The sequence below is a fragment of the Podarcis muralis genome, chromosome 16, assembly GCF_964188315.1.
Source record: "Podarcis muralis chromosome 16, rPodMur119.hap1.1, whole genome shotgun sequence".
NCBI classification, from domain to species: domain Eukaryota; kingdom Metazoa; phylum Chordata; class Lepidosauria; order Squamata; family Lacertidae; genus Podarcis; species Podarcis muralis.
Window position 1 is genome coordinate 9,936,362 of NC_135670.1, and position 24,408 is coordinate 9,960,769.

Consider the following 24,408-nt stretch of genomic DNA (forward strand, 5'->3'; position numbering starts at 1 on the left):
ATATAAATAATAAATTATTATATTATTATAACTGTGTCCTTGGGGTGAAGGGTGGGTGATGAAATGGAAAGGAAACCGGCATGACAACAAAAACAGCAGCTTGACTCGGTCTAAAGTTGCTTCCTGTGGTATTTCTTCAGATACCAGCTTGATCCGCACCCCTTCCGAGCCAGCGGCGGGAAGGCGGGTGGCGTAGAAATCCACCCCAGCTCGCGATTAAAGGCAGCCTTTCCTAATCTGCACTTTTGAAAACCGCAGGCGAGCCGAAACATAGCCAGGGCATGCCTCTGTGAATTTCGCAATGCCGTTCTCCGGTCAGGTAACGTGTACGAAGACATTATAGACAAAGATCAAAAACTGCATGATATGTATTGCGCCACGGTGGCTGCTAGCGCCCTTTAGGACTAGGAGAGCGGAAGGCAGGGAGCCAACAGTAGGTGGCGCCATACGCAGCTGATTCCACTTTTGCCCCTGTGCTGGTCCCATGGGTTTCTGTGAGGCGAGGTTCGAGTCCAGACCGAGGTCAAGGGTGCAGTATTGAGGCCGTCCGTCAAAGCTGAAGCTGGGTCCAAGGCAGGGAGTCGGGTGAGGTCAGGAGATCTGGCAGGGCAGGGTGCAGGCAGGAACTGGCTACCAACAACGTTGCTCCGGCAGCTTGGGACTAGGGCTGGCTGGCTTTTATCTGCCCTGAGGTATAGGGCGGTCCCGGTCCACAGGTGACTCGCCTCTCCTGGCCTGGAGGCGAGCACTCCTCCTGCGGGAACTTAGTCCCCTCCGCCTCTCTGCCCTGAGCCTCTGCAGCTCAGGAGAGGCTGGAGGGTTACCGGACCCAGAGGCAACCTCAGCTTCCCCTGACGGGACTGAGAGTGGAGCACCTGCAGGCAATGGGTCCTCCATCACCTCAGGGGCCAGAGCAGACTCAGCTGGTGCCTACACCTGAGGATCCAGCACAGGTGAGGACCCTTCAGGCTCAGGCCCCAGCCCCAGCTCAGCTGGTTCTGGAGGCGGGGACTCCTGTGCAGGCTGGGATCCCTCAGGTTCAGCCTCCAAGTCCGATTTAAATCGAATCCACCCTGCTTCAGATGGATATTTCTGTGACTGTTATTATATCTAATTTCAATGACCTTGCTATTTCTATCTTTACCGCTTTGGGTCAATTTTTGGCGCAAAAAAATTCAACTAGTCAATATGAATTGATAACTGCAAGAACAAAAACAACTGAGTCATAATCCAGCCAAGAGAAATATCATCTGGATTAATTGCATGCGTTGAGCCGATCCGTGGATTGGTCAGCTTAATTTGCATGCATTTGCCTGAGCATAAAAGCATCTTCCTGAAGGGGGAAAGCCCTCCTTCCTTTTAGAACATGTGATTCAATACCAGCAAGAGAGGCTCTCCTCTCCAGATCCAGTTAGCAATATAGCATGCTTATTCTGGGCTAGCTACAGTTCCCCATCTGTCTTCAAGGGCAGCCCCACGTAACACACATTGCAGTAATCAAGCGCTGAAGTTCCCAGGCCATGGATAACTGCAGCTGCTCACTGTCTGTGCACCAGCCTCAACCCAAACAATGTTCTTCATGCCACTGAGGCTACCTGAACATGAAAAGATTATGTTAATTGCTCTCCTTGGGCTGTGTTCCCTATGTGTTAAGGAAAGCACTATGTGTTCCAGAATTGAATGAGCCTGCCAATTATTTCAGTGAATAGTCCTGCCCTTGAGCTTGTGTTAATTCTACTCAAAGCACACGTTCTGAAATCTGTCAGCACAAGTCCGTGGAGCCATGCATTTCAGTGGGTCTCTACCAGGGGTGGCCAACTCCCAAGAAACTGCGATCTACTCACAGTTAAAAACAGTGAGTAGATCGCAGTGATCTACCCCCGTTTTTTAGGGATTCAGGATTGAGGTTTTTTTTAAGAAGGAAGGCCCTGTTTTGGGGGGATCAGGCCTATGTTCTTGAGCTTCTTTGGGGAGAGCCATTGATCTACCACAGTCCAGTGATCTACTAGATCACAATCTACCTGTTGGACATACCTGGTCTATACTAGCCAGAACTTAGCTGACTTACAACTACAGTGGTGCCCTGCTAGACGAAAGGGTTTTCCGTTTTTGAGTTGCTTCGCAAGATGATTTTCCCTATGGGCTTCCTTCGCAAGACGAAAACGTCTTGCGAGTCTTGCGATTTTTTTCGCCCCCCCCCCTTTTTCTAAGCCGCTAAGCCGCTAATAGCCTTTTAGCCGCTAAGCCGCTAAGCCTTTAATAGCCGCTAAGCCGCTAAGCCGCTAATAGGGTTGCTTCGCAAGACGAAAAAACCGCTAGACGAAGAGACTCGCGGAACGGATTATTTTCGTCTTGCGAGGCACCACTGTATTGATAATTATCACTCTTATAAACCACATTACTGTCAAAAATGCATTATTACTCTTAGTATTCCGCAAGGGCATCCCAGTCTATAAGGGGGTGTCTTGACCTAAGACAACCGACACCGTGAAACAGCCGCAGGGATCGCGTCCTTAGTGAGTTTACAGCCAGGACGGCCTCTGAACCTAGAGCATCTTGACTCACAGCTCACCCTCATGGGTGTCACGAGGGAGGGGCAAAAAGGCGCAGGCCAAGCCCCCCTGAACCAAATGAACCAGAAGCCCCAAATCCCCATCTTGCATTAAAAAAAAGAGAGAGAGAGAGAGAGAGAGAGAGAGAGAGAGAGAGAGAGAGAGAGAGAGATTCTAGCACTGGTAGAACCTGAGATATGAAATGAAAAGTTACAGGCCCTGCTCTTATTTTTTCCGCAAGAAATTAGCCTGCTCCCCCTCTTTCATCTTACTCGCCCCCACTGGCAAAAACTCACGCAGACCCCCACTTTTCCAAGCGACGCTGGGAAACCTGCGTCCCTCGAGATGTGCTCGATTCCAGCTCTCAGCTGCCAGCACAATCGACGGTCAGGGACGATGGGAGTTGTAGTCCGTCAACATCCACAGAGCGAAAAGCTCTCCCTCTCTGGTTTAAATCGTTGCGCCACATGGCTCTTTAACCTACCCGTCAAGCTTCGCTCTCTCTGCTTCAGATTAGCAGCTGTGCCCTCCGTGCCATTCATCCGCCACCTGCCTACCTCCATGCCAACCCTCGGCAGTTTTATTTGCACCGCTGACTCACCCACTCTTGCCACACCCCTTCTGCAGGCAATGGGCCTCCCCCTGGCTTCCCTTTCTAGGTCAAGACACCCTGTACCCATATGAAATCAAGGGGCCCGCAACACTACAGTGGCAATAAAGATTTGAGAACGTTCCAAAATCTAATCTCTGCAAAGATCTCGCCTGACTTCTTGCAGGAGGTGACGATCAGTCATATTCCGGCTTCGAGGCCAGATGGCATCTGTCTACAGAGAGCCACACACTGTTCTTCCCTCCTCCACATCCCTGTGACTGTGATTATGTGGTCCCTGACTGGTTGGGACATGTGTCTGGGACAGCAATGATGCAGCTGTGGCCCTCCAGAAGTTGCTGGACCACAACTGCCACCCTCCCTTCCCACCAGCCCTGCAATGTGGGGCTGGCTACCCCATTACTTCTGGGGTGTATCATTTTGAAGTAAACAATAATTACTCCTGGAGTAAACAATATTTAGCGAGATATGCACCAACTTACCTGTTTTCTCTCCCTAAAAGCTAAACAAACACACACACTAAATAGCACCTGGTGTCCTTCAACACCCTTCCCCAACCTGGTGCCCTCCCCTCACCCCCTCACGATTAGCCAATGGCACCAACGCCATCTAGAAGGCACCGGGTTCCTCCATCCTTGCCTTACACCTCTGTTATGTGACCCTGATTGATTAGGACACGTGTCAAGGAGAGGGTTGAGGCCACCCCGATGTTTCTGGACTCCGACTCCCATCATCCCTGACCACTGGCAATGCTGGCTGGGGCTGATGGGAGCTAGAGTCCAGAATCTGGAAGGCCACAGACTCCCAAACATCTGCTCTCTAACTTCTCTGCTGTACATCTGCATTATCCTTTCCCTAGCATCCGACTAATCAAATGTCAACGAATATTTCAGAACAAAGCAAGCAAAAGTTAATATTGTTTTGTTTTGCCCAACCTGCTCCAGGCACTCCAGTCTTCCTGTCCTCCTGCAGTCTGGTCAAACTCATGCTGGTAGCTTCGAGAACACTGTCCAACCAACTTTGTAACCAGAGGTTCAACTGAACAGAATCAGAATCACATGCACCACAAGGCCTATGCAGCCTCAGCTTAAGATGGCTCCCCGGCCTGGCTTTGCACTGCAAAGTTTGCAGCAGTACATGCACCAAAATGGCGTCCAGCATTCAAAAACCCCCTCAGCTTGCATTAACTAGCCACACACAAGGCATGCAAGCTCCACCCCCCAGTCGTTCTTAGACTTCTTATTGGGTGAGCAACACAGCCAAGCAACACAGTTGGCGCCTCCCTCCTCCGTGGCCAGCAGGGAGGGAGGGAGAGGAGCTGCTTCCCTTGAAATTTAAGGGACATCATTTAAGGGACATCCATCAATAAGGGACAGCAGCGGGACATGGCGCTGGAATAAGGGACTGTCCCTTCAAATAAGGGACACTTGACAGCTATGTTGCCCAACCTGCTGAAGAGTCCATAACGGGGCACCACATCACCTGGAATTGGGGTTTTTGCTGCCTTCTGCCTAATAACAGCGGATCACCATTCTGCCACTAGGTCTGAAGATGGCTCACCTTCTTCCTCTGATGTCTCTTGCCCACACCCCGGATGTGTAGTGTCATAAATTGAGTGAAACATCTCGTTCACTGGAGCAACCACACAATTTGTTAAGTTAAACTTTCCCATTATCTATTTATTTACTTGCGGTATTTTTATCCTTTTTAGAGGTAAGAATCTAAGAAGAGCTCTGTTGGATGAGGCCAAAGGCCAATAACAACAGCAACAGAGAAGAAGAAGAAGAGTTTGGATTTGATATCCCGCTTTATCACTTCCCTAAGGAGTCTCAAAGCGGCTAACATTCTCCTTTCCCTTCCTCCCCCACAACAAACACTCTGTGGGGTGAGTGGGGCTGAGAGACTTCAGAGAAGTGTGACTAGCCCAGGGTCACCCAGCAGCTGCATGTGGAGGAACGGGGAAGCGAACCCGGTTCACCAGATTACGAGTCTACCTCTCTTAACCACTACACCACACTGGCTCTCCAGTAATAATAATAATAATAATAATAATAATAATAATAATAATAATAATGATTTTATTATTTACCGTTTTTTTTGCTCCATAACACTCACTTTTTTTCTCCTAGAAAGTAAGGGGAAATGTCTATGCGTGTTATGGAGCGAATGCCTGCGGGTGGCGGAGGGGATCTGCTGCAGTCGTGAGCAGAGGATCCATGGTTCCCCTTCCTTCCCTCCTCCGTGGCTCACTCCTCGCTAAGCCGGGGAGGTGGGAGAGAAGCAGAGCCTGCTTGCTTTAAAGGAGCAAAGCGGGAGAGGAGAGTAGCCTTCTCCTCTTATACCCCTCTTCTGCATTATTAGCAGCATCCTTCTCCACCCACCCGACGCGTGTTCCTTCTCCCCTTAAAACCCTCACCTGCATTATTAGCAGCATCCTTCTCCACACACCCCACGTGTGCTCCTTGTCCCTTGAGTGCTTTTCCTTCCCTCCCCACTTAAAACGTGGTTACAAAGCACGGATCCACATGGATCCTCAGGATTTTTGCACTGGGTCAACCCAAATTCAGCATCAGATCACATAGCATGTCCATGGCTACAGCTTGCACCAAAAAAATCACGCACCCACTGTTGCCTGGGGCCGCAGTGGTGCAAAAACGTGGTTACAAAGCATGGATCCACATGGATCCTCAGGATTTTTGCATTGGGCTACCCCAAACTCGCCGTCAGGTCACATGTCTGTGGCCACAGCATGAACCACAAAAATCATACATCCACTGTTTCGTTTAGAATTTTTTTTTTCTTGTTTTCCTTCTCTAAAAACTATGTGCGTGTTATGGTCGGGTGCGTGTTATAGTGTGAAAAATACGGTATATGCCGCCCATCTGACTGGGTTCCCCAGACACTTTGGGCAGCTCCCGACAAAATATCAAAAACACAATAAAACATCAAACATTAAAAACTTCCCTATACAGGGCTGCCTTCAAATATCTTCTAAAAGTCAAAGAGTTGTTTATCTCCTTGACATCTGATGGGAGGGCATTCCATAGGTAGGGTGCCACCACCGAGAAGGCCCTTCACATATACGGGGCCAAAGCTGTTTAGGGCTTTAAAGGTCAGCACCAACACTTTGAATTGGGGTCGGAAACATACTGGGAGCCAATACAGATCCCTTAGGACCGGTGTTATCTGTTCTCACAGGAGCTGCCCCGATGGGAAGCTCACGAGCAGGTTCTGAGTGCGACAGCAACTCTCCCCTCTTGTGATTCCTAGCAACGGGCATTCACTGCCTCTGACAGAGGAGGTAGAACATGCACAGAATGTCTGCCCTATCCCAGCCTTTTGCAATTTGTCAGAAAGGAAGGAAAGGCCCTAGGCCTAGGATCTACGATATTTATACTACCACTGATGGTTGAGATCTCTAAGAGTCCAAATTACGTATGACGCATGGAATTGTATTCAATGATTTTATCAGGTGATTTAGACGTGTCCGATTTTACTTATTAGTTTGACACATTTATATCACCCTTCCCAAGGAAACACACTGAATATTTAGTTCAAATTATATCTGGACAAGTGAGGATGGAAGGAATTGGATTATAGATATGTAATATAACATTAAAGGGAACTGTGTGTGTAAAAAAGGGGGAAAGGGGAGGGGAAGCTCTATTTTGCAAAAGGTTTACAATGGAAACTTGAGCTGACTCTGAATAACAATAATGCTAAGACGACTTGGAATTTAAATTATGGTAATTGGAAGTATAACTGCTCATTTATCTTCAGTCAGACGGAAGAATGAAAGGAGCCTGCGAACTTGCCAAGGAACTGATAAGGTTCATTATTGAGTCCTCTGCAGTTTGACAGACCACTCTTCTTCCCAGGCTGAGAGGAAAAATGACGAAAACAGGATATTTATTGGGAATGAGTGGTTTTTGCAGTTGTTCTTAAAGTTGCAAAACAACGAAGGACAGAGGGAGCGAGAAATTTCTGAAACAACAGTGGGATATCAGCTCTGCCCAAGGCATGATGGAGAACAGCACAAACTGGGAAACGATAGACATAAAATTTTACAAGGACAGAAAGAAACACCACGGAGAGAATAATTGCCACACACAGGAAGAACAAGAATATAGTTTGAGTGCTCCACCTGTAGTTTCATCAATCATTTAATGTGTGAACACGAATAGAAGTTGTGAATACTGAAGTTGTTGTATAAGCAGGGACATCCAACAGGTCAGTCGCGATCTACTGGTAGACGCCTGGGAGGTATTGGTAGATCTCGGTCGATCACTGGGTCCCTTTCCATTCTAAATCGATTTGTAATTGAAAATCCGGCCCCGCCCTCCATTGTTGCATGATCTGCAGAACGAAAGACGGATCTCCAAAAAAAATAGGGCTTTGATCACTGGCAGTAGATCACTGGCAGTTTTTAATTCTGTGAGTAGATCACAGTCTCTTGGGAGTTGGCCACCCCTGGTAGAAGGGATTATTATTATTATGACTGCAATGGAATAGAAATTAATAAGATGTTGGAACGCAGAAATAAAGCAAATAATTAAGCCATCAATTCTAGCACCTTATCTAAATTACAGTCCTACTTCCGCTTACTTATCCTTCTGGTTAGGTAAACTTCAGGATACATAAGTGGCAAACCCAGATGTATATTTCTGGGTTTTTGCTGCATGCGCATGCGCAGAAGCGGTGCCTCCAGTTGTGGAAACCTCAGAATCTGACCAGAGCTCCAGAACGGATCCTGTCCACAACCAGAGGTAAAGGTAAAGGTACCCCTGCCAGTACGGGCCAGTCTTGACAGACTCTGGGGTTGTGCGCCCATCTCACTTAAGAGGCCAGGGGCCAGCGCTGTCCGGAGACACTTCCGGGTCACGTGGCCAGCGTGACAAAGCTGCATCTGGTGAGCCAGCGCAGCACATGGAAACGCCGTTTACCTTCCCGCCAGTAAGCGGTCCCTATTTATCTACTTGCACCCGGGGGTGCTTTCGAACTGCTAGGTTGGCAGGCGCTGGGACCGAGCAGCGGGAGTGCACCCCGCCGCGGGGATTCGAACCGCCGACCTTTCGATCGGCAAGCCCTAGGTGCTGAGGCTTTTACCCACAGCGCCACCCGCGTCCCATACAACCAGAGGTACCACTGTATATAATTCGGTATTTGAACTACAGTGGTACCTCAGGTTAAGGACTTAATTCGTTCCAGAGGTCTGTTCTTAACCTGAAACTGTTCTTAACCTGAGGTACCACTTTAGCTAATGGGGCCTCCCGCTGCTGCTGCGCCGCCGGAGCACGATTTTTGTTCTCATCCTGAAGCAAAGTTTTTATCCTGAAGCACTATTTCTGGCTTAGCGGAGTGTGTAACCTGAAGCGTATGTAACCTGAGGTACCACTGTATTAGTATTAATAATTGACTTATAAATTGGTATTGTTATAATGAGGCTATTATTGGATGTAACTGAAAACTAATCAAAATTATTATCAAGATGGATTGAACTAACTTTATCACCAAACTGGCTCATGTGGTAAGGGAAAGACATGTGCTGGAATTAGTTCCTTAGGGACACTTGGAACTTGGAACAGGTTCCTTTTTAAAAATGAGCCTCCTGAGCTGAAGAATCGATTTCTAAGGGGCATTTGGAAAACCGGGTGTAATTTAGGCTTCAAAAAACAATCACGGGGTTGAAACACCTTAATGAGGAAAGGCTAAAGCTAATGCTTTCTTTGTTTTCTTAGGTCAGCACTCAAGCGCCCCGTGGCAGCATGGCATTCAGAAACCTCCTTGGCTAAGGCCTCCTGCTCCCCCCTCCATTTTTATTTAAGGTACTTTGGCTTTTGTTGTCATTGTTGTCACTGTCACTCAGCCTAACCTACCTCACGGGGCTGTAGTGAGGATATACAGTGGTACCTCGGTTCTCAAACGTAATCCGTTGCAGAAGACCGTTCGAGTTCTGAAACGTTCGAAAACCGAGGCGCAAAGGGCCGTCTGCAAATTCCGTTGAGAAAATTCAAAAACATGCAGCGGAACTTCTGAGGCGCATTCGAAAACGGAAAGCATTTACTTCCAGGTTTTTGGCGTTCGGGTTCTGAAACAGAGGCTTTCGAGAACCGAGGTACCACTGTAATAGGAAGAACTGTGTACTCCTTGGAAGGCAAGGCATTTGTAATAGCAAATAAAGTACAATTAAACCTCTGGCCACAGAGCAATCTTGGGATTCCAGAGATCTGGAGTCACATCCAAACCACAGACTGATACGGGGAACTGGTTCCAGACTGTAATTCCCCATTGCTTCCACATCTCCGGGGCAACTAACTGTTACATCTGTCTCCTCTTTTTTGCAGGGTGTGAGGTGGCTGGCAGATGGGACCAAGATTAGCTGGTCCTTGAGAGACAAGGCAGCACCCATCATTGGCTCCAAGGGCTGTGGCAGAATACAGAGCTCCCACCCTCCAGCTGAGAGGGCTGTGGCCAATTAAGGCATATACGATATGGTACGGTACAATAATCTTTATTGTCATTGTCCCATACAGAACAACGAAATTGAAAAATCTACATAAGACATTCAAAAACCAACAAGCCTACTATACGATACGATATACAGTGGTACCTCGCAAGACGAATGCCTCGCAAGACGGAAAACTCGCAAGAAGAAAGAGTTTTCCGTTTTTCGAGGTGCTTCGCCAGACAAATTTCCCTATGGGCTTGCTTCGCAAGAAGAAAGCCCATAGGGAAATCTCCGGGGACCTCTTTTAAAATGCTGGCGGTCGGGAGCAAAGACTTTCGCCCACCGCCGGCCTTCAGAAGAGGTCCTTAAAATGCTGGCGGGCGGCAGCGAAGCCTTCGCTGCCGCCCGCCAGCATTTTAAAATCGCCCCGGGACAGCGGAGAAGTCTCCGCTGTCCCGGGGGCTTTTAAAATGCTGGCGGTCGGCAGCAAAGCCCTCCTGTCCCCGTAGCTTGCGGGGCGGGAGGTGGGGAGAAGGGCTTTTCTTCCTACCGCCAGCCTTCAGAACAGCCTTCTGAAGGCTGGCAGTGGGAAGAAAAGCCCTTGTCGTCCCCCCCCCCCCCCCAGCCTTCAGAAGAGGTCGGGGGACAGACTGTCCCCGGACCTGGTCTGAAGGCGGTTTCCCTAGGAACGCATTGATTGATTTTCAATGCATTCCTATGGGAAACCGTGCTTCGCAAGACAAAAAACTCGCAAGAAGAAAAAACTTGCGGAACGAATTAATTTCGTCTTGCGAGGTACCACTGTACGATATCTTTATTGTCATTGTCCCATGCAGAACAATGAAATTGAAAAACTACATAAAACTACTACAAAACTACATAAAACATTCCCAGCTATCCCAACCTGGTTAGCCCTCTAAATACTCTGATACCCCGTTTTTAAATACAATATACTCCCATAGAGACTCCTTAAAAAGGTAAAGGTAAAGGTACCCCTGCCCGTACGGGCCAGTCTTGACAGACTCTAGGGTTGTGCGCTCATCTCACTCTAGAGGCCGGGAGCCAGCGCTGTCCGCAGACACTTCCAGGTCACGTGGCTAGCGTGACGAAGCTGCTCTGGCGAGCCAGAGCCGCACACGGAAACGCCGTTTACCTTCCCGCTAGTAAGCAGTCCCTATTTATCTACTTGCACCAGGGGGTGCTTTCGAACTGCTAGGTTGGCAGGCGCTGGGACCGAGCAACGGGAGCGCACCCCGCCGCGGGGATTCAAACCGCCGACCATGCGATCGGCAAGTCCTAGGCACTGAGGTTTTACCCACAGCGCCACCCGTGTCCCAAACAGAGACTCCTTACACTGCGTTTAAAACCAAAATCGCATTTGGATAGAAACTGTTTCTCAGGCAGCTAGTCCTAGTCTTTATAAGCCTGTACCTTCTTCCAGAAGGCAGAAGCTGAAAGAGATCATTTCCGGGGTGTGCACTATCCTGCGCTATCTCTGCAGCTTTCTTATGGCACCTGAAAGCATAGATTTGATCCGAGGTGGGAAGAGTGTACCCAATTATTCTCTCCGCAGTCTTTACAACCCTGGACAGCATTGTTTTCTCCCCGATCGTGCAGCTCCCAAACCACACACACAGACCACCAGTTAATATGCTCTCCACAGTACAATGGTAAAATGCCATCAACAGGTCCTTTGAGAGATTGTTTTTCCGGAGGATTCTCAGAAAATATAACCTCTGCTGGAATCCGTTGAACGGAAAACGTTCGGAAGTCAAGGCGTGGCTACTGATTGGCTGCAAGAAGCTCCTGCAGCCAATTAGAAGCCACGTCGGACGTTCGGGTTCCAAAGAACGTTCGCAAACCGGAACACTCGCTTCCAGGTTTGCGGCGTTCAGGAGTCAAAACGTCCCAAATCGCAAGGCGTTTGGCTTCCGAGGTACGAATGTATTAGAACTGTAGACAGTTGCCTCAGTCTTCTCCGATAAAGAAAACAATGCCCGACCTGAAAAATTTGGAGCAAATGATTCAGCAGAGGAAACACAGCCCAGAATAACTAAGGAGATAGTACAAGAATACTTGGCTAGTTTAGATGTATTCAAGTCTCCAGGGCCAGATGAACTGCATCCAAGAGTATTAAAAGAACTGGCAGATGTGATCTCAGAACCACTGGCAGTCATCTTTGAGAATTCCTGGAGAACAGGCGAAGTCCCGGCAGACTGGAGGAGGGCAAATGTTGTCCCTATTTTCAAAAAGGGGAAAAGAGAGGACCCAAATAATTACCGCCCAGTCAGTCTGACATCAATACCAGGGAAGATTCTGGAGCAGATCATTAAGCAAACAGTCTGTGAGCACCTAGAAAGGAATGCTGTGATCACCAATAGTCAGCATGGATTTCTGAAAAATAAGTCATGTCAGACTAACCTGATCTCGTTTTTTGACAGAATTACAAGCCTGGTAGATGAAGGGAACGCAGTGGATGTAGCCTACCTTGATTTCAGCAAGGCATTTGACAAGGTGCCCCATGATATTCTTGTAAAGAAGCTGGTAAAATGCGGTCTTGACTATGCTACCACTCAGTGGATTTGTAACTGTCTGACTGACCGAACCCAAAGGGTGCTCATCAATGGTTCCTCTTCATCCTGGAGAAGAGTGACTAGTGGGGTGCCACAGGGTTCTGTCTTGGGCCCGGTCTTATTCAACATCTTTATCAACGACTTGGATGATGGACTCAAGGGCATCCTGATCAAATTTGCAGATGACACCAAACTGGGAGGGGTGGCTAACACCCCATACGACAGGATCACACTTCAAAACGACCTTGTCAGATTAGAGAACTGGGCCAAAACAAACAGGATGAACTTTAACAGGGAGAAATGTAAAGTATTGCACTTGGGCAAAAAAAATGAGAGGCACAAATACAAGATGGGTGACACCTGGCTTGAGAGCAGTACATGTGAAAAGGATCTAGGAGTCTTGGTTGACCACAAACTTGACATGAGCCAACAGTGTGACGCGGCAGCTAAAAAAGCCAATGCAATTCTGGGCTGCATCAATAGGAGTATAGCATCTAGATCAAGGGAAGTAATAGTGCCACTTTATTCTGCTCTGGTCAGACCTCACCTGGAGTACTGTGTCCAGTTCTGGGCACCACAGTTCAAGGAGGACACTGACAAACTGGAACGTGTCCAGAGGAGGGCAACCAAAATGGTCAAAGGCCTGGAAACTATGCCTTCTGAGGAACGGCTAAGGGAGCTGGGCATGTTTAGCCTGGAGAAGAGGAGGTTAAGGGGTGATATGATAGCCATGTTCAAATATATAAAAGGATGTCATATAGAGGAGGGAGAAAGGTTTTTTTCTGCTGCTCCAGAGAAGCGGACACGGAGCAATGGATCCAAACTACAAGAAAGAAGATTCCACCTAAACATTAGGAAGAACTTCCTGACAGTAAGAGCTGTTCGACAGTGGAATTTGCTGCCAAGGAGTGTGGTGGAGTCTCCTTCTTTGGAGGTCTTTAAGCAGAGGCTTGACAACCATATGTCAGGAGTGCTCTGATGGTGTTTCCTGCTTGGCAGGGGGTTGGACTCCATGGCCCTTGTGGTCTATTCCAACTCTATGATTCTATGATTCATGGCTTCCCCAAGGAATTCTGGGAGACACAGTTTGTTAAGGGTGCTGAGAGCTGTCAGGAGACACCCCTTATTCCCCTTCCGGTTTAAAGCAGAGCTTTCCAAACTTTTCACATTGGCAACCCAATTTTTTGACATGCATCGTTGCACAATGTGGTCATCCAGTTTTACTAGCAAACCAGGGGTTAAACTAGCCCCTTTCCAGCCCCGGGAGGAGTGGGGCGAACGTTCACACGACACAACTGCACACTGCAGCCGACACACTAACATGTCGCGACACACGGCTTGGAAAGCTCTGGCTTAAACAGGGAGTCCCTATTTGCGGGAATTATGGACGCACATTAAGCAGCCAACATCCTCTACGCTCCCTGCACACCAATCAGCGAACACGTAGTCTGGAAGTAGGTCCACAGCCCTTCCTCCTGGCAATGTGTGTCCCAAATTGTTGGTTGTTTCCACGTAAGGTAGGCCACACCCCAGCCTAGGCAAGATAAGGCCACAGCTAAGGCCAGTGCCAAGGGCCTTCTGGGGGTTCCCTCACTGCGAGAAGCCAAGTTACAGGGAACCAGGCACAGGGCCTTCTCAGTAGTGGCACATGCCCTGTGGAACGCCCTCCCACCAGATGTCAAAGAGAAAAACAACTGCCAGGCTTTTAGAAGAATTCTGAAGGCAGCCCTGTTTAGGGAAGCTCTTAATGTTTAATAGGTTATTGTATTTTACGATTCTGGTGGAAGCCGCCCAGAGTTGCTGGGGAAACCCAACCAGACTGGCGGGATATAAATAATACATTATTGTTATCATAGATGTCCCGTACAGATAGGGAACCCAGATGTTTCACTCAATTTATGACACTACACATCCGGGGTGTGCGCAAGAGGCAGCGGAGGAGGAAGGTGAGCCATCTTCAGACCTATTGGCAGAATGGTGACCCACTGTTATTAGGGGTCTTTTTCGTGACCCGGACTTCGTACCTCGACCCACAAATATAACTTACAATTTCCTTTCCCATCTTAGGGACTCTATTCTGGATTTGTGTAGGGTTTACTCCTGAGCCTTTTTGTCTCCTGAAAATATCCCACAAGGCAGCGGCGGTTTAGGATCGGAGGTTTCCTTCTCTGAGATGGGCTCCCTTCCCAGGTGGACGAGCCCCATCTACCCCTCACTTCCCTCGGCAGCATGTGAAGAAACCCCCTTCTTGACCCAATCCTGGTCTTGTCCGCTCCATCCGCCAGAGCCTGTCTTTGCATGCGGGGGAAGCCCCTCACTCACCGAGGGTTTGAGACCCATCGGCTCCCCTCACTCAAAGCCATTCCCAGGGTATGGCTGCTGTCACATGCTGACAGCTACCAGGAGCCACAGGTGAGAGCTGAGTGCAAGATGAGAACCAAGGGTGGATAAACTGCCTCAGACAGAACATTAAAAGGTAAAGGTACCCCTGCCCGTACGGGCCAGTCTTGACAGACTCTAGGGTTGTGCTCCCATCTCACTCAAGAGGCCGGGGGCCAGCGCTGTCCGGAGACACTTCCGGGTCACGTGGCCAGCGTGACATCGCTGCTCTGGCGAGCCAGAGCCGCACACAGAAACGCCGTTTACCTTCCCGCTAGTAAGCGGTCCCTATTTATCTACTTGCACTCGGAGGTGCTTTCGAACTGCTAGGTTGGCAGGCGCTGGGACCTAGCAACGGGAGCGCACCCCACCGCGGGGATTCGAACCGCCGACCATGCGATCGGCAAGCCCTAGGCGCTGAGGCTTTTACCCACAGCGCCACCCGCGTCCCCTAGACAGAACATTACCCTTCCTCTACAGCAGGGGTCAGCAAACTTTTTCAGCAGGGGGTTGGTCCACTGTCCCTCAGACCTTGTGGGGGGCTGGACTTTATTTTGGGAAAAAATATGAACAAATCCCTATGCCTCACAAATAACCCAGAGATGCATTTTAAATAAAAGCACACATTCGACTCATGTAAAAACACCAGGCAGGCCCCACAAATAACCCAGATAAATTTTAAATAAAAGGACACATTCTACTCATGTAAAAACATACTGATTCTCGGAACATCCGCGGGCCGGACTGAGAAGGTGATTGGGCCGCATCCAGCCCCCAGGCCTTAGTTTGCCTACCCATGCTCTACAGTATGTGGGGGTTTTTTTTACATAATACAACACGCTAGACAGAAATCCCGCACTTGAAGTGATCTCGCCCCGCCTCCCAGTCACTTCATTTCCAGCCCAGGATTTTATCTGCATTTTTATCTCCATAACAAGAGAAGCATCACTGCTTGAATTCCCACACCCTAGGCTGCTCTTAAAGGCACAGCCAAGCAGTTTGCAAATCCCCATGCAGAATAGAAGGGCCATAAACTCGATGGCCGAACATCTCCTATGCATGCAGAAAGTCCCAAACAAAATCCCCAGCATTTCCAAGTGGGGTTGCAGGTGGAAACCCTTGCCTGAAGGGCTGCTGCCAGTCAGTGTAGACAACACTGAGTTAGGTCCACAGAAAAGAGCCTCAGCAGAAGACCTTAAGCATCTCTGTGCCTCAGTAACCTTGACAGCAGCCCTGTTTGGGTTAAAAGCGGCCCCGGGTCTGAAACCTGGCAAAGCATGGGACTCTTAATCTCAGGGTTGGGGGTTCGAGTCCCACATTGGGTGAAGGATTCCTGCATTGCAGGGGGTTGGACTAGATGACCGCAGGAGTCCCCTTCCAACTCTACAATGCTATGTTCCTGTACTTTGTCACCAGGTTTGACATCTGGCTTGACAGGATTTGGTTTGTTGGCCCAGTCCCAGCACGCCCGAAGAAGCCGAACCGGTTCCACCCACTCTGCACCTTGCCCACTCACAAAGGGGGAAATTCCCCGGGAAGAGGGATGCTCCATTTAACTGGAACCATATGGGGAAATAGGGGCCTCCCCACAACTCTCTGAACCAACTACAATTCCCAGAATTCTTTGGGGGGGACAAACTGTGATTGTCTAGTGCAGCGGTTCTCAACCTGTGGGTCCCCAGATGTTGTTGGACTACAACTCCCATCATCCCTGAGCTCTGGCCTTGCTAGCTAGGGGTGATGGGAGTTGTAGTCCAAAAACAGCTGGAGACCCAAGTTTGGGAAACACTGCTACCCACATTCAAACCCCCCCCCTTCCTGATCTTCCAAGCAAGAGGCATTATGGGAGTCCCAGGGCATATTCCCGCCAAGCAAAAAATGCTCAGAAGCCAGGGTGGGAGGTGAAGCAGAGCTGCTGAGGGACGTGGCCTGGGGAAGTGGGGTGCAGCCAGATATAGAGGCCTTGGGGCTGCACATGGCCCCTGAGCCTGATGCCCCCAACCCTGTTGTTGGACTACAACTCCCATCATCCCTGAGCTCTGGCCTTGCTAGCTAGGGGTGATGGGAGTTGTAGTTCAACGACATCTGGGGATCCACAGGTTGAGAAAGGCTGGCCTAGTGCTTTGAATATATGCTGCTGAGGTGACCGTCCGGTCCGCAGTAGAAAACTGCAACAAACCTCCTATAAATCACACAGCATGTACATATAGCAGCGGGGACTCTCCCTCCCTCCAAATCTCTCCTTTTCCTGCACCTACAGTAACTAAGCCTAACGCTATGAAATCTAAATCATCCACCTAAGCCTCCTTCCCACTCCATTCCCTCGGGTGTTCTCTCTTCTGCAGCGATTTTTTGACTGTAAGCATCTAGGGGCAGAGACCTCCCGCCTTCTATTAACGAACTGACAAGCATTTTAAGAGAAGGCGAATAATAATAATAATAATAATAGGGGGGCAGGGGTCTTTAAGCAGCTGGATTTCACCAGAGAAGCCGGAATCCCCTTTTCTATACACAATAGATACAATGCACAGGAACCTTTGGAATATGGCCACCCTAACGATAATTACTTAAAGGTAGGAGGTGAAGTGGCTTGACGTTAGTTTTCAGATAGGGTCACCAGACATCCCCGTTTCCTGGGGACAGTCCCCAGATTTGCGAATAAGTCCCCGGACAAATTCCATCCCTGGAACGTCCCCAGATTTCATCTAACGTCCCCCGGGAAACGCAGCAGCGGCAGTCTGGAGAGCCAGTGTGGTGTAGTGGTTAAGAGCGGTAGATTCGTAATCTGGGGAACCGGGTTCACGTCTCTGCTCCTCCACATGCAGCTACTGGGTGACCTTGGGCTAGTCACACTTCTCTGAAGTCTCTCAGCCCCACTCACCTCACAGAGTGTTTGTTGTGGTGGAGGAAGGGAAAGGAGAATGTTAGCTGCTTTGAGACTCCTTCGGGTAGTGATAAAGCGGGATATCAAATCCAAACTCCTCTTCTTCTTCTCAGCAGCCCGGAGCAGTTGGCTCTGTCTGGCTTCAGGAGCTGCTCGGAAGTCCCCATATGATGGTGGTGCAGGGGCTCTAAGATGCAGCTTCCGGGCTGCCTCCACCTTTTTTTGACCCCAGTGACTAAGCTGTGAAGGGAGGCTTCATGCTGCCTATCGGAGCAACCCTGATCCCAACTCCTACTTGCATGCAAGAGGAATCGGGGCAGGGATCTCTCAGTTAGGCAACGGGAAGCCTCCCTTCCCAGCTGAGGGATCCCCACCCCCTCCTGCTTGCAGGCAAGTAGGAACGGGATTGGGGCTGCTCCGATGGGAAGGGAGGCATCGCGCTGCCTGAGAGATCCCTGCCCCCTCCTGCTTGCACACATGTAGGAGTTGGGATGGGGCTGCTCCGAAAGGCATTGCTGTCAACTTTCAGATTTGAAAATAAGGGATCAGCAGCCTCACCTGTGAGACAGTCTACGGCACGGGTGTCAAACACAAGGTCCGCGGGCCGAATCCGGCCCGCCGGACCTCGTCATGTGGCCCGTGTAGCCGCCGCCAGCCGCCAGCCTTCACCTTTTATTCTTGCTTTTTTTTTTTTTGACACAAGAAAGCCGCCTCAGCCTACAAGCCAGAGAACGTCTGCCCTCTAGCAGCGCCGGCCGTTCTACACAGGAAACCTCCACTTTACATGCATTCCGGAAACCTCCACTTGTTTTTATATTGAGCGCATGCCATCCTGTGATGTGACAGATCCCACGGCTGCCTGAACCCTTCTCTCCTGTACTGTAAGTCCTACAGATACAACCGGCCCTTTGAGGGTGACCAAACTGCTGATGCGGCCCCCGATGAATTTGAGTTAGACACCCCTGGTCTACGGGATATCTAACTATCGGGGATAGCAGCGGGAAACAGTGCTGAAATAAGGGAATTTCCCGCAAAAAAAAGGGAAGGCTGACAGCTACGCCGAAAGGCAATGTGAACCCCACCCCCTCCTGCTTGCACGCAAGTAGGAATGGGATTGGGGCCGCTCTCCGCCCTCCTTCTCTGCCTTCCATGCCTGACCCAAAGCACACCGCTTCCCCACCATCACCGAAGAACCAACAAGTCAGGGGATGCCCAGGCTCATGGAGGAAGGAGACAGAAGCCTCGGAGGAAGGCGAAAGGTGGCGGTTGAGGTCAAGGCGGAGGCTGCCCCTCTGCCACCGCCATCGCTGCAGCATCAACGTCCCGCACGTGTAGTTTTTATTTTATTTTATTCAATTTATTTAAAGTGTCCCCGGATTCATTGAAAAAAATCTGGTAACCTTATTTTAAGCCAGCTCATAAAAGAGTTGGTGCCAGGAAGCAAAGTGGGGAGGGTCAGAAGAATCCCTCCCCAGCATGAGGAATAAGATAAAAAAATATAAAGAGACCCGCTTACCCAGCAAGACGAGAGTCGGTGTCCTTTTCCCCTTCCAGCAGCCACCAGGAAACAGCCGGACTTTTACAGCCAGCCCAAGGCGAGCTGATCATATGATCTGCGGTCACATGACACCTGTGTTGCAGGCGGGTGGGGGTTCGCTCTGCCGGCACCGGGCATCCGCCGAGCAATTAACCCCCTGGGAGCAGAGGGGGCCCGTTTACTTGGGAGCAAGCGTGCTGCCTGGGATGGAGGGAGGCAGTTGCTTGCTTCGGAGCAAAAAAGATGCCGCAGGGTCGGATCCGCCCTGCAAAGAAACTTGAAACAAGGACATTTCTCCCGGCGTGGGAAGATTTTTGCTTCCTCTCCCCAATCGATCTGTTGGGTTGCCAAAGGCTCGACGCAGTTTTCGTGGCTGCAGCGGAGACTCCCGTTGTCACTCCCCCCCTGGAATTAATAGTGATTCATAATAATTGGTAAATCGTGATCAGTCATCTGCTGTCGTGGCCTCCCCCAGCAACAGCCTCCTTTCATCGCTCCGCTCCCCCCCCCCAAAAAAAATATAAGCCCGAAAAAGTGTTTTTTTAATTATTTTTATTATTTATTTTTATTATTATTATTATTTTATTATTTGTACTGCCGCCCATCTGACTGGGTCGCCCCAGCCACTCTTTAACAGCTTCCATCATATACAGAAACGCCATCTGTAAAAATACATCTCGCTGTCTCCATGGTGAATATAATATGGGTAGTTCTTGGTATGAGCTTTCGTGTGCATGCACACTTCTTCAGATGCATGCACACGAAAGCTCATACCAAGAACTAACTTAGTTGGTCTTTAAGGTGCTACTGGAAGGAATTTTTTTTGTTTTGACTACGGCAGACCAGCACGGCTACCTATCTGTAACTGATAATATGGGTAGATCTACTACGCCATACATTTAATCAATGCATGTGTAAAACACATGAACCACCCCCCAAAAAATAATAATCCTGGGAACTGTAGTTTAAGGATGCTGGGAATGGTAGCGCCGTGTGTGTGTGTGTGTGTGTGAGAGAGAGAGAGAGAGAGAGAGTTCCCAGGATTCTGTGATGCAAGTAATGTGTTTGAAATGTGCTATTGGATGTGGCTTAAATGTATGTGCATAGCTGTCAACTTTCAGATTTGAAAATAAGGGATCAGCAGCCTCACCTGTCCCAGGGACAGTCTACGGGACATCTAACAATCCGGGATAGCCGCGGGAAACGGCGCTGGAATAAGGGAATTTCCCGCAAAAAAAGGGAAGGTTGACAGCTATGGTATCTGGCTTAAATGCATTTGCACCTCCCTGTCTCCCGGTTAAAGCAAGGGGTCCACATGATGTCCTCACCGTCTCTGTGTGGTTCCGGACCTCTCACACTCTTTTAATATGGAGTTTTTTTTACTTCTGGCCATTTTGGACTTTCATAGGATTGGCGGCTGGGTGGGGAGCATGGGCATAGCCAGGGGGCACGGGGCCTGTTGCCTCGCCAAAATAAGTAAATAAATAAAAATACTTAACTAAAAGAATAAATGATCAGAATATTCCAAGAGGCAGCTCTTGGAAGGGGAGGACCTCGCATGGATGCCCCTGAATTTAATTGAGAGACAGGCAGGTGCAAATCCACATTTTGCTCCGGTGAGGACAAACCCGTTAGATAATGTCAATAAATACATTATTTCGATTCTTTTACATAGAACTTCCCTTCTCCTCCTCGCCCTGCCTCCCCACTAACAGGTTTTGAAATCTAATTGCCTGCACCTTTTTAAATCTACTTGACCATCTGCCAAGGATACCAAAGTCACGAATAAATCTTGTGACGAGTAAACACTCTTGTGATTATGTTCAGGCAAGATGGTGACCTGCCACTAATCAGGTACACTGTGTCCTCCGACTAGATTAGTTTAATCCAGGGGTCCTCAAACTTTTTCAGCAGGGGACCAGTCCACTGTCTCTCATACCTTGTGAGGGGCCAGACTATATCTTGAAAACAAAAATGAACGAATTCCTATGCTCCACAAATAACCCAGAGATGCATTTTAAATAAAATCACACATTCTACTCATGTAAAAATACGCTGATTCCCGGACTGTCCATGGGTCAGATTTAGAAGACGATTGGGCTGGATCCGGCCCCCAAGCCTTAGTTTGCCTACCCATGGTTTAAGGCCTTCAGGGAAAGGCTTCACTCTCATCAGGCTTGCTCTCCACCATTTTTAATTTTGTTGTTGTTTAATCGTTTAGTCGTGTCCGACTCTTCGTGACCCCATGGACCAGAGCACGCCAGGCACTCCTGTCTTCCACTGCCTTCCACAGTTTGGTCAAACTCATGTTCGTAGCTTCAAGAACAGTATCCAACCATCTCGTCCTCTGTCGTCCCCTTCTCCTTGTGCCATCCATCCTTCCCAACATCAGCGTCTTTTCCAGGGAGTCTTCTCTTCTCATGAGGTGGCCAAAGTATTGGAGCCTCAGCTTCAGGATCTGTCCTTCCAGTGAGCACTCAGGGCTGATTTCCTTCAGAATGGAGAGGTTTGATCTTCTTGCAGTCCATGGGACTCTCAAGAGTCTCCTCCAGCACCAGAATTCAAAAGCATCAATTCTTCGGCGATCAGCCTTCTTTATGGTCCAGCTCTCACTTCCACACATCACTACTGGGAAAACCATAGCTTTCACTATACGGACCTTTGTTGGCAAGGTGATATCTCTGCTTTTTAGGATGCTGTCTAGTTTTAAGATGCTGTCTAGTTTTTAATTTTAAAAGCACATAATGTTATCATAAACTGGGATTGCAGTCCTGACAAGCCAGATGTGGCATTGTGGTTCAAATGAGGAACATGGAAGGCAGTCATAAATCTCATAGGTAATCAACCTAACTTCCCTCGCAGGCTCCTTGTGAGGACAAAGTTGTGATACGCATGTGATAAAATTGACACAGGGTAAAATTGAATGTACAGCTTGGGGGCTGCATTCTCTTCTGGGGGCGAGAGCGGCCAGAGGCAAAAGGGAACAGGGCTGTTATGGGGTTGCATCAGCGTTGGTTCTGCTCAAAGTGGACAAACTAAAACCAGTGGGCATGGTGAACTCGGGCCTATTATATTCAACAGGCCTACTCTGAGCAGGAATGAGTTGGAAACAGCCCCTCTGTTTTTGTCCAGAAGGCTGGTTTCTACACAGACTCAATTCACCCGCAAAGCAAGTCAAGAGCTCAAGGACACAATCCAGACCTTCCAAGTGTCCCTGTTTCCCAGGGACAGTCCCGGATTTACAGAAGTCGTACTGGTTTCTGATTTGATCCCGAAATGCCCTGCTTCCCCTTAGGATGTCCCTCTGCCCATGGGCAAGTTGGGTACAGTGGACGCTTGGGTTGCGGACATAATCCGTGCGGGATGCACGTTTGCAACCCACAGCATTCACAACCTGCAGCGGCGTGTCTGTGCACCGTGGGTTGCGATTTGGCGTCTCTGCGCATGCGCAAAGCATGATTTAGTGCTAATGCGCAACCTCCGAAATCTGGAAGGAACCCATTCCGGTACTTCCAGGTTTCAGAGTGTCTGTAACCTGAAAAAACGCAACCTGAAGCATCTGTAACCCGAGGTGTGACTGTATAGTTATAAATAAACGGTGGGATTTTGATTATAGTGGTATCTTGGTTCTCGAACGTAATCTGTTCCCGAAGTCCCGGAACCGTTCAAAAATCAAGGCGTGGCTTCCGATTGGTTGCAGGAGCTTCCTGCACTCAAGCGGAAGTCGCGTCGGACCTTCAGCTTCTGAAAAACATTCGCGAACCGGAACACTTACTTCCAGGTTTGCGGTGTTTGGGAGCCAAGCCGTCCGGGAGCCAAGCCGTTCGAGAACCAAGGTACCACTGTATTTGGGATGGGAAAAGAGAAATACAAGCCTCAGAGGAATTCCTGAGCTAGCCTAGGACATTAAGAAACAATACCCAGGTCAACAGGTCGGCCACGTCTTGATTCTCAAGGGAACACAGACCCTCCCTCTGACAGAATGTGCAGTTTCTTAAAACGGAATGGTGTCCCCTAGAAGAGGGCGCACCTGGCTGAAATAGAGAACATTCCGCACTGGAACATTTTTTCCTTACCAGGCGAGGCTAAAAAGTCAAGCGATTAAAAGAGGTGTGTTGTAAGACCATTAAGAGGGCAAAACACAAAGAAAGAATTGTTAAAACCTGCTGACTGGGGCAGTGACTAAATTGCTGATTAGCTGATGGCGCTGTGGGTTAAACCACAGAGCCTAGGACTTGCCGATCAGAAGGTCAGCGGTTCAAATCCCCGCAACGGGGAGAGCTCCCGTTGCTTGGTCCCTGCTCCTGCCAACCTAGCAGTTCGAAAGCACCTCAAAGTGCAAGTAGATAAATAGGTACCGCTCTGGCGGGAAGATAAACGGCGTTTCCGTGCGCTGCTCTGGTTCGCCAGAAGCGGCTTAGTCATGCTGGCCACATGACCCGGAAGCTGTAAGCCGGCTCCCTCGGCCAATAAAGCGAGATGAGCACCACAAGCCCAGAGTCGATCATGACTGGACCTAATGGTCAAAGGTCCCTTTACCCTTTACCTTATAAACAAAAAATCAGAATAAGCTTCCTGCCCCGAGGTGCTTACACTGGGAAGGCTCCCTCACAGAGGGAAGCATTCACCACCCCGCAGAGCCCATCGCCCAGCCCTTCCCGGCTCGGTTTTATCAGCCAGGATGGGCAACGATCAAGGAGACAGGTGGTCGGTTTCACTTGTCCAAGCAGCCTGTCCACATCCTCGGAGGTAACAGATTGGAACTGATCCCATGTAACAGGACTAGACAGAACTCTAGCACTCTCCCACCCTCGCCCTGCTCCCACGGTGGAGTCTACCTCCTTCTGAATCTGAGCGACTTTATCTGCAAAAAACCTTGCAAAAGCATTGCAAGAGATCTTGGGGTCCCTACCAGGCCCCGGTGGTGCAGGTGGTTCCGATAGATTGCGAACCACCTGAAAAAGTCTCCTGCTGCTGTTTTCTGCAGATGCAATGGAGGCGGTGAAGAAGGCCCTCTTCGCCATCGCCATTGCCACTTGGTAGGCTCGACGTTGAGCTCTAGCCCGTGTCCGGTCTGATTCAGAATGAGTTTTCCGCCACCGGCGCTCTAGCCGTCTCAACGATTGTTTCATCACCCTCAGCTCCGGGGAAAACCACGGGGCTGTCCGTGCTCCATGTAATCCGAGAGGGCGCTTCGGAGCCAGACAGTCAATAGCCCTGGTTAACTCCGCATTCCAGCGGGCCACCAGGGAATCAGCTGAAAGGCCATCAACATGGGATAAAACATCCCCTACCACTCTCTGGAAGCCAATTGGATCCATTAAGTGGCAGGGGTGGACCATCTGAATCGGTCCCACCTCCCTGCAGAGGGGAAGGGTCACAGAGAAGTCCAGTTGCACCAGGAAGTGATCTGACCATGGCACTT

The 24,408-nt window shown here is 49.4% G+C and overlaps 1 protein-coding gene across 1 annotated transcript in view; it reads right to left on the reverse strand.

Annotated features, from left to right (window-relative positions):
* Positions 1 to 19,088, reverse strand: part of LOC114586752 (lysosomal acid glucosylceramidase-like) — a 38,441-nt gene extending 19,353 nt beyond the window's left edge. The window contains exon 1 of the mRNA XM_077920009.1: positions 18,963 to 19,088. The gene's annotated coding sequence lies outside the window, so the exon portion shown is untranslated. The remainder of the gene's footprint in view (positions 1 to 18,962) is intronic.
* Positions 19,089 to 24,408: the final 5,320 nt, after the last annotated feature.